This window comes from Aythya ferina, assembly GCF_964211825.1.
Source record: "Aythya ferina genome assembly, chromosome: 1".
Classification (NCBI taxonomy): domain Eukaryota; kingdom Metazoa; phylum Chordata; class Aves; order Anseriformes; family Anatidae; genus Aythya; species Aythya ferina.
Genome location: NC_140296.1, coordinates 12757920 through 12770169, shown reverse-complemented (window position 1 = coordinate 12770169; position 12250 = coordinate 12757920). Strand labels below are relative to the sequence as shown.

At 34.4% G+C, this 12250-nt stretch overlaps 1 long non-coding RNA gene across 5 annotated transcripts; it reads right to left on the bottom strand.

The window, feature by feature from the left end:
* Positions 1-371: 371 nt before the first annotated feature.
* LOC311430389 lies at positions 372-11394 on the bottom strand. 5 transcript variants are annotated; one of them, XR_014688755.1, is made up of 6 exons: positions 11287-11382; positions 10591-10751; positions 8019-8208; positions 6827-6937; positions 995-1139; positions 372-765 (listed from the first exon to the last, which is right to left on the bottom strand). It is a non-coding gene; the product is annotated as an uncharacterized lncRNA (long non-coding RNA). The 5 variants fall into 5 exon arrangements; XR_014688756.1 differs by lacking the exon at positions 11287-11382 and adding an exon at positions 11165-11267 and having other exon boundaries at positions 995-1161; XR_014688757.1 differs by lacking the exon at positions 11287-11382 and adding an exon at positions 11165-11267.
* Between the last annotated feature and the right edge of the window lie 856 nt (positions 11395-12250).

The following is a 12250-nucleotide window of genomic DNA, read 5'->3' as shown; positions in this document are numbered from 1 at the left end:
TACTCTGTTCCATGAATGAGTAAATACTGTGGTCAGCATGTAGTGAACACTAACTAGAAGTGATGGAAGCCTGTTTACACCAACTACCTTCATGATTTACAGTTTTGCTACTTTGTGTGACATTTCTTGTGCATTCACATTCAACACACCACACGAATCTCAACACAAAAAACAGTATCAATCAGAAGTAAAACAATGTTATCTGTGTTATCTGTTTGGGCTGAAATATTGTGACTGCAAATTTTCACACTCCTCATCATACCAAGACAAAATGACACTAAAAAGAAACTTAAACTTTCAATTCAAGCACAATTCTGGAGTGAAGATAAATTCAAAAAAGAATACAGACAATACAAAATGCATGTACATTGTTTTTTAAAAATAAAGTATATTTATTGAAATTTCTTTGGGAATATGAAGTTTACATGTCAGCTAAGGTAGTATTTATGAGAGGGAAAACAACAACACATGTATATATTTTTAAGTTGGCCTAAAAAATAGACAACAGGAAGATTCCAGCCATGGGTTATGAGGAGTTAGCTGTGACTATAATTGCATTATCTGCTGATTGTACCAGGTGGAAGAACAGACTCATATGCCAGAGAAACACTGAACTTCACGTACTGTTTTCATCATGCAGCTATATACATGCACAGACAGATGTACAACCACTTCATCTCTCAAAGTACAGCTGATTTTGCATAACTCAAGTCTGATGACAGGAAGGCTTTTTATGTGTGCTCTGTCCAATTTAGATACAGATACCTGTAAGAGACAGAAATAAGCCATAATTTAATGCATTCCAGCCCAACACTACACACCCCACAGAAGAAAGTGGCACAGTATACTTTACAGATGACAGCCTAAGTGTCAGCCCTAGCCCCACTTGAACTCAGTGACAATTCCATCACTATGACTAATAGAAGAACCTGCCATTGAAAAGCAGAATGGGTTTATGGTGAGTCAAATTAAAATGACTGGAACAGACCCTCACCCAAAATAAATTAGTCCATCTCCAGTTGTTGACATTGTTCACCTCCATGGCACAAAGAGGATCTGAGAGCAGTCTGTCAGTTTCTCTCCTTCTGGATTTATACATATCTGTTGTCATAAACATTTGATGAAGAGCTCACATATGCCTGGGGATTACAGGACATGTTACTGTAGCAAAAAAAAAAAAAAAAAAAACACTTTTTTTTCCCTTAGTAATAATCCAAAGTAAGATCTAAATAGGGACAGTTAAAGTCAAAGAAACCTATGCAACTGTACACCAGCAAAGTCTATCACAGTTGTGTCAATGGTTTTGAAGGAAATAGCATGTACAGGTTTTCTGTTACAGCAGCAGAATATACACAAGGTCTAGTGATCAAAAGCATTGATTTATTCCTGTCACAAGCCTTTGGTCTCCCCCTGGCTTCTAATTAAATCCTACTTACATTCAGCTCTGGTATATAGCCCTTCTGCTGTACACAAGATAAAACCACTTCTGTACCTTATGCCTGAAGCCTATATCATTACTCTGATGAAACGTTACCCTCAGACAAAGACCCAAGTGGTCCATGTAGATAGTCTCAATATCTGAATCTTAAGACTCAAAAGTGGTAAGACAGAAAAAGGGTGATTCCATCTTACCACTCCAATTTTATTATTTTTTTCCATTTGCAGAAATTATCTTAGGACTGAAAATAGCACTCTGCCTATAACTCTTAATAACTTTGGAGCACAGATATAAGGCTGGTTCTTGAATGACAGCACACAAACTATGCAGACATTGCACTGTGCATAAAATATACTATGCTACTAACACAAATAATGAGACAAATTTAAAAACAAAATCTGGATTGTTAGGTCTCAAATGCTTCAATGGCTATATCTAAGATTTTGTTTCTACTTTTATAAATATTGAGGGACAAAGTAGAGTAGTGTCAAGGAAGTAAATGAAGACAGAATACAAATTGGCAATTGTCTTGTGACTACTCTATCCCCTGCAGATAATGACCAAGCATAGTATAGAAAATCTTTCTTCTGACATTTCACAGATGAGATCCTTAAATTAAAATAATAAAATAATAATATAAAAAAACATTAATAATGATATTTTTCTAATATGTTATTCAATATTCAAGTATCAGTATGCATTTCTTTCACAATGCTCATAGGAATATGTGTGTGTATCAAAATGCCAATTTATGATCCTGACACTTTTTTATCTTAATTGATAATAATAGCCATGATCTTTCATGTTTCTTCATAGGTTTGTTTACTACTTCAGCTTGACTGCTACACAAAATCCACTGAAAGTTCATATGGAGACCCTATGAAAAAGTGATGGTTCCAATAAGATATTCAATTTCAAAGTAAGGATTTTTTTTTCTTTCTTTTTTTTTTTCTTTGTCATTGTTTAAAAGTAAGAAGGAAAAAGCATCATAAATATGTGCCTTATTGCAAAGGAATTTCAGCTTTGTATTTTCACTAATCTGTAAAGAAGTTATAGCTTCTTATTCATCCTCAGGTAACATTACAACATTCAGCTACTCACTTCATAGTATGGATAAAGGAATGATTCAAGTAAAAAGTATTAAATAAAATAAAACTACAAATCCTATTCTTCAAAAAACTAACCATGTAAAATACAATCACATGTGCATATATAAGCATTCAAAACATAGTTTTGAATTTCTACCCTACATATTTCCAAACAAGTAAAAACCTGTCATTGCCAAAACCATAATTGCCAATTGATAAAGCAGTAAAAACTCATGGCTTTATTTTGTCTTTTGATTCAGTCAGTTAGTGTAAGGGAAAAGTCACATTAGTTTTTATTACATTTCCTCAGGCTAAGATGCTTGGGGAAAGAAAGGAACCTCGTTTTTTCGCTCTGTGTTTATAAATCACTCAACACAGCAGCATGAAATCTAAATAATAATTAAGGACAGGGCAGAACGCTGGAAAGCAACCAAGGCAGTGTACCTGGGATCCATTTTTTCTCATTTTGTTTTTGCCTTACCTTCACTCTAAACACAATGTGTGTGTGTCTGTATGTGAAAGTGGTTTCTAATATGTCTCCTAGTCAACCAAAGACTACTTAGAAATAAATTCTGTGTTGGTTTTTTTTTCTGCTTAAATGAAATCCTTTGGAGATGTGAACTACCTCAAGTGTGCTTATAAGTACATATTTTAATTTCAACACTGAATATGGTGCATGCTATTAATGTCAAGTTGTTGTTATTTTCTTTTCAGTTTCCTAGTTTCATAGTTTATTTAGTAAACGTGAAAGTCACTGTTTCATAATTCAACAACTACCATCACTTTTCTATTAGAACAACCAAAAGATATGCATTCATCTATGCTGGATTTCACTAATAGGCTTTCTTTTTCCTTTTTGCTCCATTTGTTTTATTTATATTATGCATGTTGAACTATTAATCGAGCAGTGTCACCTGGTTTGAATTATATGCTTAAATAGCAGCGATGAGCTCCATTGCCAGAATTTTTTAAAAATATTTCATATACCAAATATGTTTTTGATAGAATACTATTAAAACCACATAATGCTTCAGTGATTATTCATTTAGTTACTATCATCCTTCTCTAAATAATATGCCTTTTTTTGAAGAAGAAGACCAACATCTGACCTTTTGTTTCTCTGGAATACTTCATTTTATAAGCAATGATACTGCATGGCAGATTGTCCATGCCTTGAATGCTAGTTTGAGAAAATAATTGCACAGAAACACCACTGCTTATTACAAGAATGCACTAAAACAAATACTTGTACCAAAATAATTGATAAAATACTTACTATTTTTAAATAAAGAGACCAATTCAAAGGTAAGTGATGTAACAAAGTGGAAAACCATGTGATTGGACACCACCTTTAAGCAGAGCAGAAAATATTTTCCAGTGGTTGCACAAGAAATCATACACAATCGAATTGATGCATGTAATATTATTACCTGAAATTGAATAACCAATTTATCACAAGCCATACTGTCCCAATCCATTCCTAAATGGAACATGTCAATATGGATTATAAACTTGCATGAACAACTTTAAAGAAGAGGAGACGTTAATCCTCTTACTCGTTTCATCCAGTATCAAAAACTTTTGTGCAGGGAGCCTTTGCCTTATGTACTTTAGTTGTTTTATTTTTTAGGTGCTAGATCTTTGGGACAGGACTGTCTTGTGAAGCTGTGTAAATCCCCTGGCTGAGTCAGAACTACATCAGGCTGTAGTTCTATGTAGTTCTATCTATTTAGTTGTATGCTTTGTGCCTCATCTGACTCATTATATATATATATATATTTTAATGAAGTTAAAATGTAGAAGTAAAACACTGCTTTCCTTCAGAAAAAGTGCAAAGACTTTTACATTAATGACAGTCAGTTGCTCATATCTCTGATGAGAATCAGAATTTGTGCAAGAAATGAGGCACCTGTCCAGGTCCAGGCACATTTTGTCACTTGTATAACAACGTACTCAGCAGCATGACTAAAAGCTGTATAGCTTTACAGCTCCAAGGCACCCTGTGTTTCTGTTAGGGTGTCAAAAAAAAAAAAAAAAAAAAAAAAAAAAAAAAAAAAAGTTATGCATATTCCTATTCCTACATTGCTTTCTATATTTATAAAAGTTTCTGCAAACTACTTCAGAACTGGATAAAATTTATCCACTGTCTAGAGACAAAATCCAAGGGAGATGAACTTGAAGAACTTGTGAGGAAGTTTAGAGGAACAGATGACACAAAATGGATGGACTACTGCCTCTTCACTGTGTAAACAGCATATTGCAGTACTGCTGTTCCTCAGGAATAAAAATGTTTTTCTCCAGTCCCACACAAAAGATGTTTGTGTTTTTTGTTGTTTTTGTTTTCTCATCCACATAACAAGCAGTAAAGAAGAACCTGTCTTCCTCCAGCTCTATCTGTATTATACATTCATTTCTCTTGCACAGCAAATATGCTTTTATTATTTATTATCTGTAGAAAAATAATATATAGAGGTCCCACCAAAGATCAGGACCCTGTTACACTCAACACTGGAGACCTACATAGTAAGAGACGAGATACAGTGAAACTGTTATAGATTAAATAGATATGAACAAACAGAGAAATAAGTATAGTCAGGCTGATTAAGTAATTAATCCAAGAACGTGCAGGAAACCTGCGGTAGTCTAGAGACCTAGTCCCACCCCAATTCACTGTAGCAGAAGAGACCTGCTTTAAGATCTGTCTCTGGTTAGTCCCAGGAACTTGTGTAGCCAGTGCTACTGATGTAGCCTCAGTGCTACACCTGTTTGTGTCTGAAGGACCCTCAGGAAGGAAAGCAAGCTGGATCAGGCAGGCCACTGACAGGTCTCCTCTTCCTGGAGCTTCCCAGTTATGGGTAAAGAAAGAGAACAAAGAGAGATTGACACATTAAAGGCATATCCTCTTCAACACATCTTTACCTACAGGGAAGAGGAGGATGACTGGTCTCCCGGGGTAGATGCAGTAAAGATGAGCCAGGCACAATCAATAACTCCAGTGGGTTTTGGATGCTGGCCAACTCTGAAAGGAGGGCAGATGGATTGAGTGACACATGACTTAAGCATGGAGCCACCCTAGTATCAATGAAAGAAGCTTATTCACCAAGATCAGATATAAAAGTTTGCTTCTGTTTTGTGTGATGCACTTTCACACAAATTCCTGCACTTCAGGTGTATTTTCATCAGCCTGTTTTCCTTTTTTATTTATCTATTAGTCTGGTTTTGAAACTAGTTCTCCTTCAAGCATTGATTACTGAGATGCAAGCATTGCTTTGTTTGGCTGTGCTCAGACCATAATGTCTATGCTTACATATTTAAAGCTGGGCCCAGAGAGTAAGCCAGGCTCTCCTGGGCACCCACCTCAGAAGTAGTAATTAGCAAAGTCCTTCCGTTGAGTGTTGGTGGAATTCCTTTTTATGATAATTGTGAGATTTTCCAGAGTTTTATGACTATTCATTCCAACAAAGAATCTGAGTAAATACTTATATTTTTAAGAAAGTCCCTAATGTGCTTCATGAAACCATGGTGTTTATTCTTGTTCAAAATTTGTTGTAGGACCACTGAAAAACTCAGAGAGAATTTTATTCATTAACTGCTTATTTTGCCTTTTCTTTGCTAGGAGAAGAAAAAAAAAAAAAAGAGAGAGAGAGAGACTTTACTTCCACTTCTAAATTTCTTTATGTAATTTCATGGAGTGATATAGTGGAGAAAATAACATTCACTTGAATGTTTCTTCCCTACTACATAAATCATGAGGTACCAGGTTTTGTAAAAAAAAAAAAAAAAAAAAAAAAAAAAAAAAAAAAAAAAAAAAAAAGGCATATTTCCAACAACAACATCAACCAAAAGAAATGTTTCCACACACAATTTACTGGATCCCCAAATATATATTTTCTCTCTGATTTGCTTCTCTGTCTTGACTATAGTTAGCATAAGAATTATATCAGCCCAGCAAAACTATTTACAGAGAATATATCCAGCTTAGAGGACACATTAGATTCTAGTAGGACACAGGAGAAGATATGCCTTCAGTTTCATTTTTATATAGGATATTTAGTACCAAACCTGAAGTCGGCATACATTGTTCTTGATCCATTTACTACAAGGGAGAGGTGTTGAATCCCACAGTGATGTTTATCAAATAAAACTACAGTGTACTGCCTCTGCATGCACGCAGAAGCTTACATTGACATCAGAAAGATCTCTATACGACTATACAAGGAAAGCTTGGCCTCATTTTCTTCAGTTCACAGATCCTTGTTTTTATTATTTCGAAGTTGAATGCTCAATTGAAAATTCTTACCTTTGTCATATAGTGCACATAATAGACTTGTTTCAGCACTGCATGACTTCAGCTGCATGCAGCCTGTGTTGATTAACAAGGCATGAAACTCACAGTGATAACTTGTTTTATCTGTTTAAAAAACAGAATTAGAATGTAAAAATTTTATGTCCAATTGTATTTGAGGGTTTAATGTATTAGTCAACAGATCTTGTGCTGAGCTTTATGGTCTGTTTTTCATGCAGCATGGTTTTAAAATATCTTTTGACTGTAATGAATGTCCATTTTGTTACAAATACTATGTAAAAATATGACACATGATATGCTTGTCTGAAGAACATGTTATTTCTGAGGGAAGCATTTCAGAAGTTCTATCATAAACCATTAGATCTACTAAGCATAATAGCTACACAGTATCATTTTCAGGACAGTACAATTTGTTTAAAAAATCTGCCTTTTTAACATCACCCTCAGTATGTGTTCATCTGTCCCAGGTGAACCATAAAAACATCACATTCATATATATATTTGAACTGTCACAATTAATACAGAGGTATACTAGATAATCACTTTTTTTTTTTTCTTTCCAAAAATATGAAGAGATTTCAGCTCAAAATAAACATGCAAGCAAAGAAAGAGAACAAAAGGTGTGCACAAGGACCAGGCACCATTACACCATTAAAAAATGTGTGAAAATAGTTAAATAGTTTATGGTTTCAGAGACTGAATTTGTTATAATTATCAGAAGTAACCAATACAGTTCAATATAGTCTTTTTTTTTTTTTTTTTTTTTTTTTCCCCTGAGTATCTGACATATGGCAATGAAATAAGTGATAATGTGAACAATTTTCTAAATTCTCATTTTGGACCATTTTCACAGAAAACATTAGACGTTACTTAATGGAAACCTCAGTACTACTTTCATTGTACTAAATCATTTGGACTCATGAAAAGTTTCAGAAATCCTTAAGTTTAGTCACCTTCTGAAGATAACTATGTCTTTCACTCACTATAAAGAAATCTGAACAACTCGTTCAACCTATATATAACCTTTACTGTTTTGCCACAAGATGTTATCAAATAAGCAAAATACGCATCCAAAAAGAAATAGAAGTGTTTTCTGTTCCAACTGTTTGTAACTGGAAGCAAACCATACCAAACCAACCAAATAAAAAATCTAAATCAATAATTATTATGACATCTGTGAGCTTACTAAAGAGTACGGTAACTGACGTCTGTTGCATCTTCAAATTCCTTACGAGATAGCTGGTACTACTCTATGTGGTGGAAGGCTGGAATCTGTAAAGGACAGTAAAGTGACCACACATATACTGTCGGAAGTATTTTCTCCATGTTTTCTCCATGCAATTTTTTTTCTCTACTCAGCAATAAGTTGTACCACCCTGAAAACAAAAACAAACAAAATCAGACAAAATTAGAACATAATATTTTTTTTCAGCTTTTGAACAATGCTACAAATACATATTATGTTTGCAGTCATTGTAAGAATCTTCTTTTATTATCTTCTGATTAAGAAAAAAGTTAAATCAGGATTCATGTTAAAAATCACCTTTGTCGTGTAAATATCACTTCTAAAATATCACTTCTAAAGTAAAACTAGTGTAACTGCAACCAGAAAAAAAAAAAAAAAAAAGTACATATCCAGATTTTAAGTTACTTATATTTAAATTTTTCAATTGTGCTTCAGCTCAAGCTCAATTTTAATTTTCTAATGAAAAACTGCTAGAGAAAAGTATAATCATTTACAATTATTTGAGCTGGCATGATTTCTACTAGATACACATGTATATTTATTTAGTGTAAGCTTTGGAAATGAATGATCTTTATGTTAATAAACAGTAATGATTCCTTCCAATCAGCTTTATCTTAATGTGGTTCTCTATTACTGGTGATGGGATTCATACCAGCTGACCTGTAATAAAAAGCAATTACATTAGCCACCTCATCAAAGAACTCACAGAACAGCACAGCACATTTTGAAATGAAAAACCTTTTGGGGGGAATCAGTATTACTTAGGCAATACTATAAAATCTATTTATTACCAAACATGAAGAATAATGAAGCAGGATAGCCTTAGAAGGTGGCATAAAATTGTTCATTCAGTAAGAGAAGGGATTTGCTTTGTTGAAGTTTTCCAATGACATTTTTGTTGTTTTCTTAAGCTTTTAGCTCTTAGTTAGTTGGTTGGGTCTGTTCTTTTCTGTCAGCAGTGCTCCCCTTTGTCAAGTAAAGTAGCAGATCAACATGATCAGTAAGGTTTCTAAAATGATGGCTGCATGACAGTTATGCATCTGCTTTCTCCAGTCTGTACTTTAATCTGAGGTGAAGTTCAACTCTTTCTAGACTAAGCTACCCAAGCAGGAGGCTATTCCATGCCTAGCCCTCATGATCCTTACTGGTGTGTCCTACTTTCTGAACACTGTGCAGAGATGGAAAACAAGAGGGGAGAGTCAATGAGATTTTAGTTGGAACTGACTGTGTCCTAATCTTTATTTCATGAGTTTGGGAGGTAAAGGAAGGAAATAATCGATCACTCCTTGGGGACCTGTCTTGGGTCAGAGTGGAGAGAAGATGAGGGGCAGAATTTCTTTAAAGTTCTTTCATATACTCATTTAAGATGACTTTTAGCACGTGAGCACATTCAATTCTAAAAGCCCATCAGTAAATAATTAAAATATTTGTATAACCTATTGCTAGCCTATTCAGATCAGTTGCATTCCAGCAATCATTAGAGGGGGCATTGGATCAAGCTAGAGAGAGACAAGTGAGCTTATAAAGCCAGACAGGACTCAGTTATAGCTTTTGTATGCAAAAGACAAGTTATCTCACAAAGTTTCTACCTGTTCTACACAGATGGTGAAGTATCCATGAACTAGTAGGGGAGAGGAAAGGACACAGACTGTAATTTTTCAATGTCAGTGTAAAAATGGTGCCTTGACAATATATTCCCTGAAAAGTCTCCAGTGTTTTGTACACGAGCTGACAAAAAAGTGGAGAGACTGAGTGCTAAAATTTGGTTGCACAATTAGCGTGAGGAGGTGAGGTTTTAGAAGCCTTTGAAATATATAGAACCTATACAAAAAGGATTAGGCTAAATCTAACAAGGCCAAAAAAGAAGACAATCCGAGCTGATTCATCCTTTAAGAGTAAAGATCTTCATCCATGAAAATGATATAATTCAATAAACTTTAGATAGGAAACATCAAAGAATAATCTCACCACATAAACATGTACCTAAAAATACTCAACCAGATCAAAGGAAGACATGTGTTTCTATCACACTAGAAGTCTATAAATACTGAAATTCTGTAAAAGATGAATGAACTGAAGGGATTCATTTGAAGTAAGGATACGGACATAAAAAGCATGGCAAAAAACTTGGACTGAGAAATGGGTCACTTGCATGCTTTTAGAAACAAGTACAAAATATATAGGAATGACTAAATAGATCAGGTTGCTAAGGAAATTTCATATATTAAAGAAAGCTTAGAATGAAATATAGCAAATAAATTAACTGTAAAAATTTAAAAAATAATAAATAAATAAACAATATCAACCAAAATTCCATGCTTATATAAGAAGAAATATTATTGAGAACACATTATCTCAAGTCAATAGAAGCAACTCAGAAATTCTAGCATTAAGGAGACAAAAAAGAAAGAAAACTATAATTAGATACTTTAATTAACCCTTAGATTATCCGGGAAAATGAAACAATGAGTTTTGATAAAGAGTTTAAATACTGAGATAGCAAAATAATTACTTTGCAGAAAAACAACAGGCAAATATATGGTCCAAAACAGAGCAGCTGAAGCTGCAGCAGCAGATTCTTCAAGATGTGTGCTCTCTCAGACTTCCCTCATTCAAAATTGCAGTATGATCAGAAAATCCTTCTTTCTCTTCAGCTTTGTATAACAGAAATTTCTGAGAAAAAGAAACAAACAAAAACAAAACAAGAAAACAGTGTAAAATGAAATTAGAAGTAGCAATTAAAATAATAATAATAATATATATATATACACACACACATATATACACATATATATACACATATATTAGTTAAAATACATGGACAACCCTACTGAAAATTAATATGCAATCTCTGGAAAACATAATAAAAAATAAAACAAACAAACAAAAAAAGACAGGTCAACCGTTAAGTAGCAAAGTAAAGAAGGCATTTAGACTATGAGAACAGCCATGGTAAGCCAGACCAAAAGTCAGCAAAGCCAGATGTCCCATTTCCATCAATGGCTACAAGCAGATTTTGAAGGAAGATCAAAATGAGGAAGCATGCACATGGCAGTGAATACCCTGCAAAGACCCGAGAGATTTACTATTTAAGATTTTCTTGAAACAGAAACAATATTTCAGTAGAATTAGGACCCTGGTATTTCAGTCTAATAGATATCAAAGGAATATTTTTGTCTATGAACTAGGCCAGCCACTTTTTCAATACATGCAAACCACAATAAGCATCCACAATATCCTGAGCAAAATCTTCCAAAAGTGTAACCCATGGAAATTACTCTGACTCCTCTTTAACACCCAGGTGTGGCTCAGCTATACCGAGTGACCTGTTTTTCAGCTATAAGGGGTGTGGTGGTTTTACTCAGGTGGGCAGCCGAGCTGAAAAGGTGACTCCAGCTCAGACAGACCCAACACAAGGGAGTATAGTAAGTTAATGCCTCACAAGATAAGCAAAGTAAAAAATAAAAACAATAATAAAAAATAAGGTGACAGTTCAGGGATTCAAGAGAAACAATTCAGGGATTCAAGAGAAAAATATTGACATGGGTCTGTATTAAGCCCTATGGAAAAAGCAAAGAATCTGCTGCTCAGCTGCACCAAAGACCAACTCAGATGAGAGCACAACGGGGCTGACACTTCTTTGCCAGCATCCAACTGTTGGACCAGATACTCCTCATGCATCTCCTGTAGGCATAGGAATGGTCATCTTTGCTCCCTGCTGGCTGCAGTAGCCGTTAAATAATTACAGTGTGCTTGTGAGTGTTTCATTTACTGCTTCAGTGTCTCTTTGTGTGCAGTAAAAGATCCTCAAAGAAAAGTGACCTGGTGAGGAAGGGTTATCTACACATAATGGAGAGAAACACCTTCTTCTTTTTGCTTTGAACCTACCACCCGCTAACATTTGATATTTTCATTCTTGCTTAGTAAGAGAAAATGAACCATCTGTCTCTTTTGATCTTTTCTGTTTCTCATATGATTGTATAGACTTCTGTCAAAGCCTTTCTCCATTTATCACTTTTCAGACTCAATAGTCTTGATCTATTTATGAATTCATTTGACTGCCATTCTATGTTTTTGATTATTCTTGGTGTCTTTCACTGAACCTCTTCCAGTTATGTCTTTTTTTTTTTTTATTTGGGGATAATGTATATATATATATACTGGTATGATTA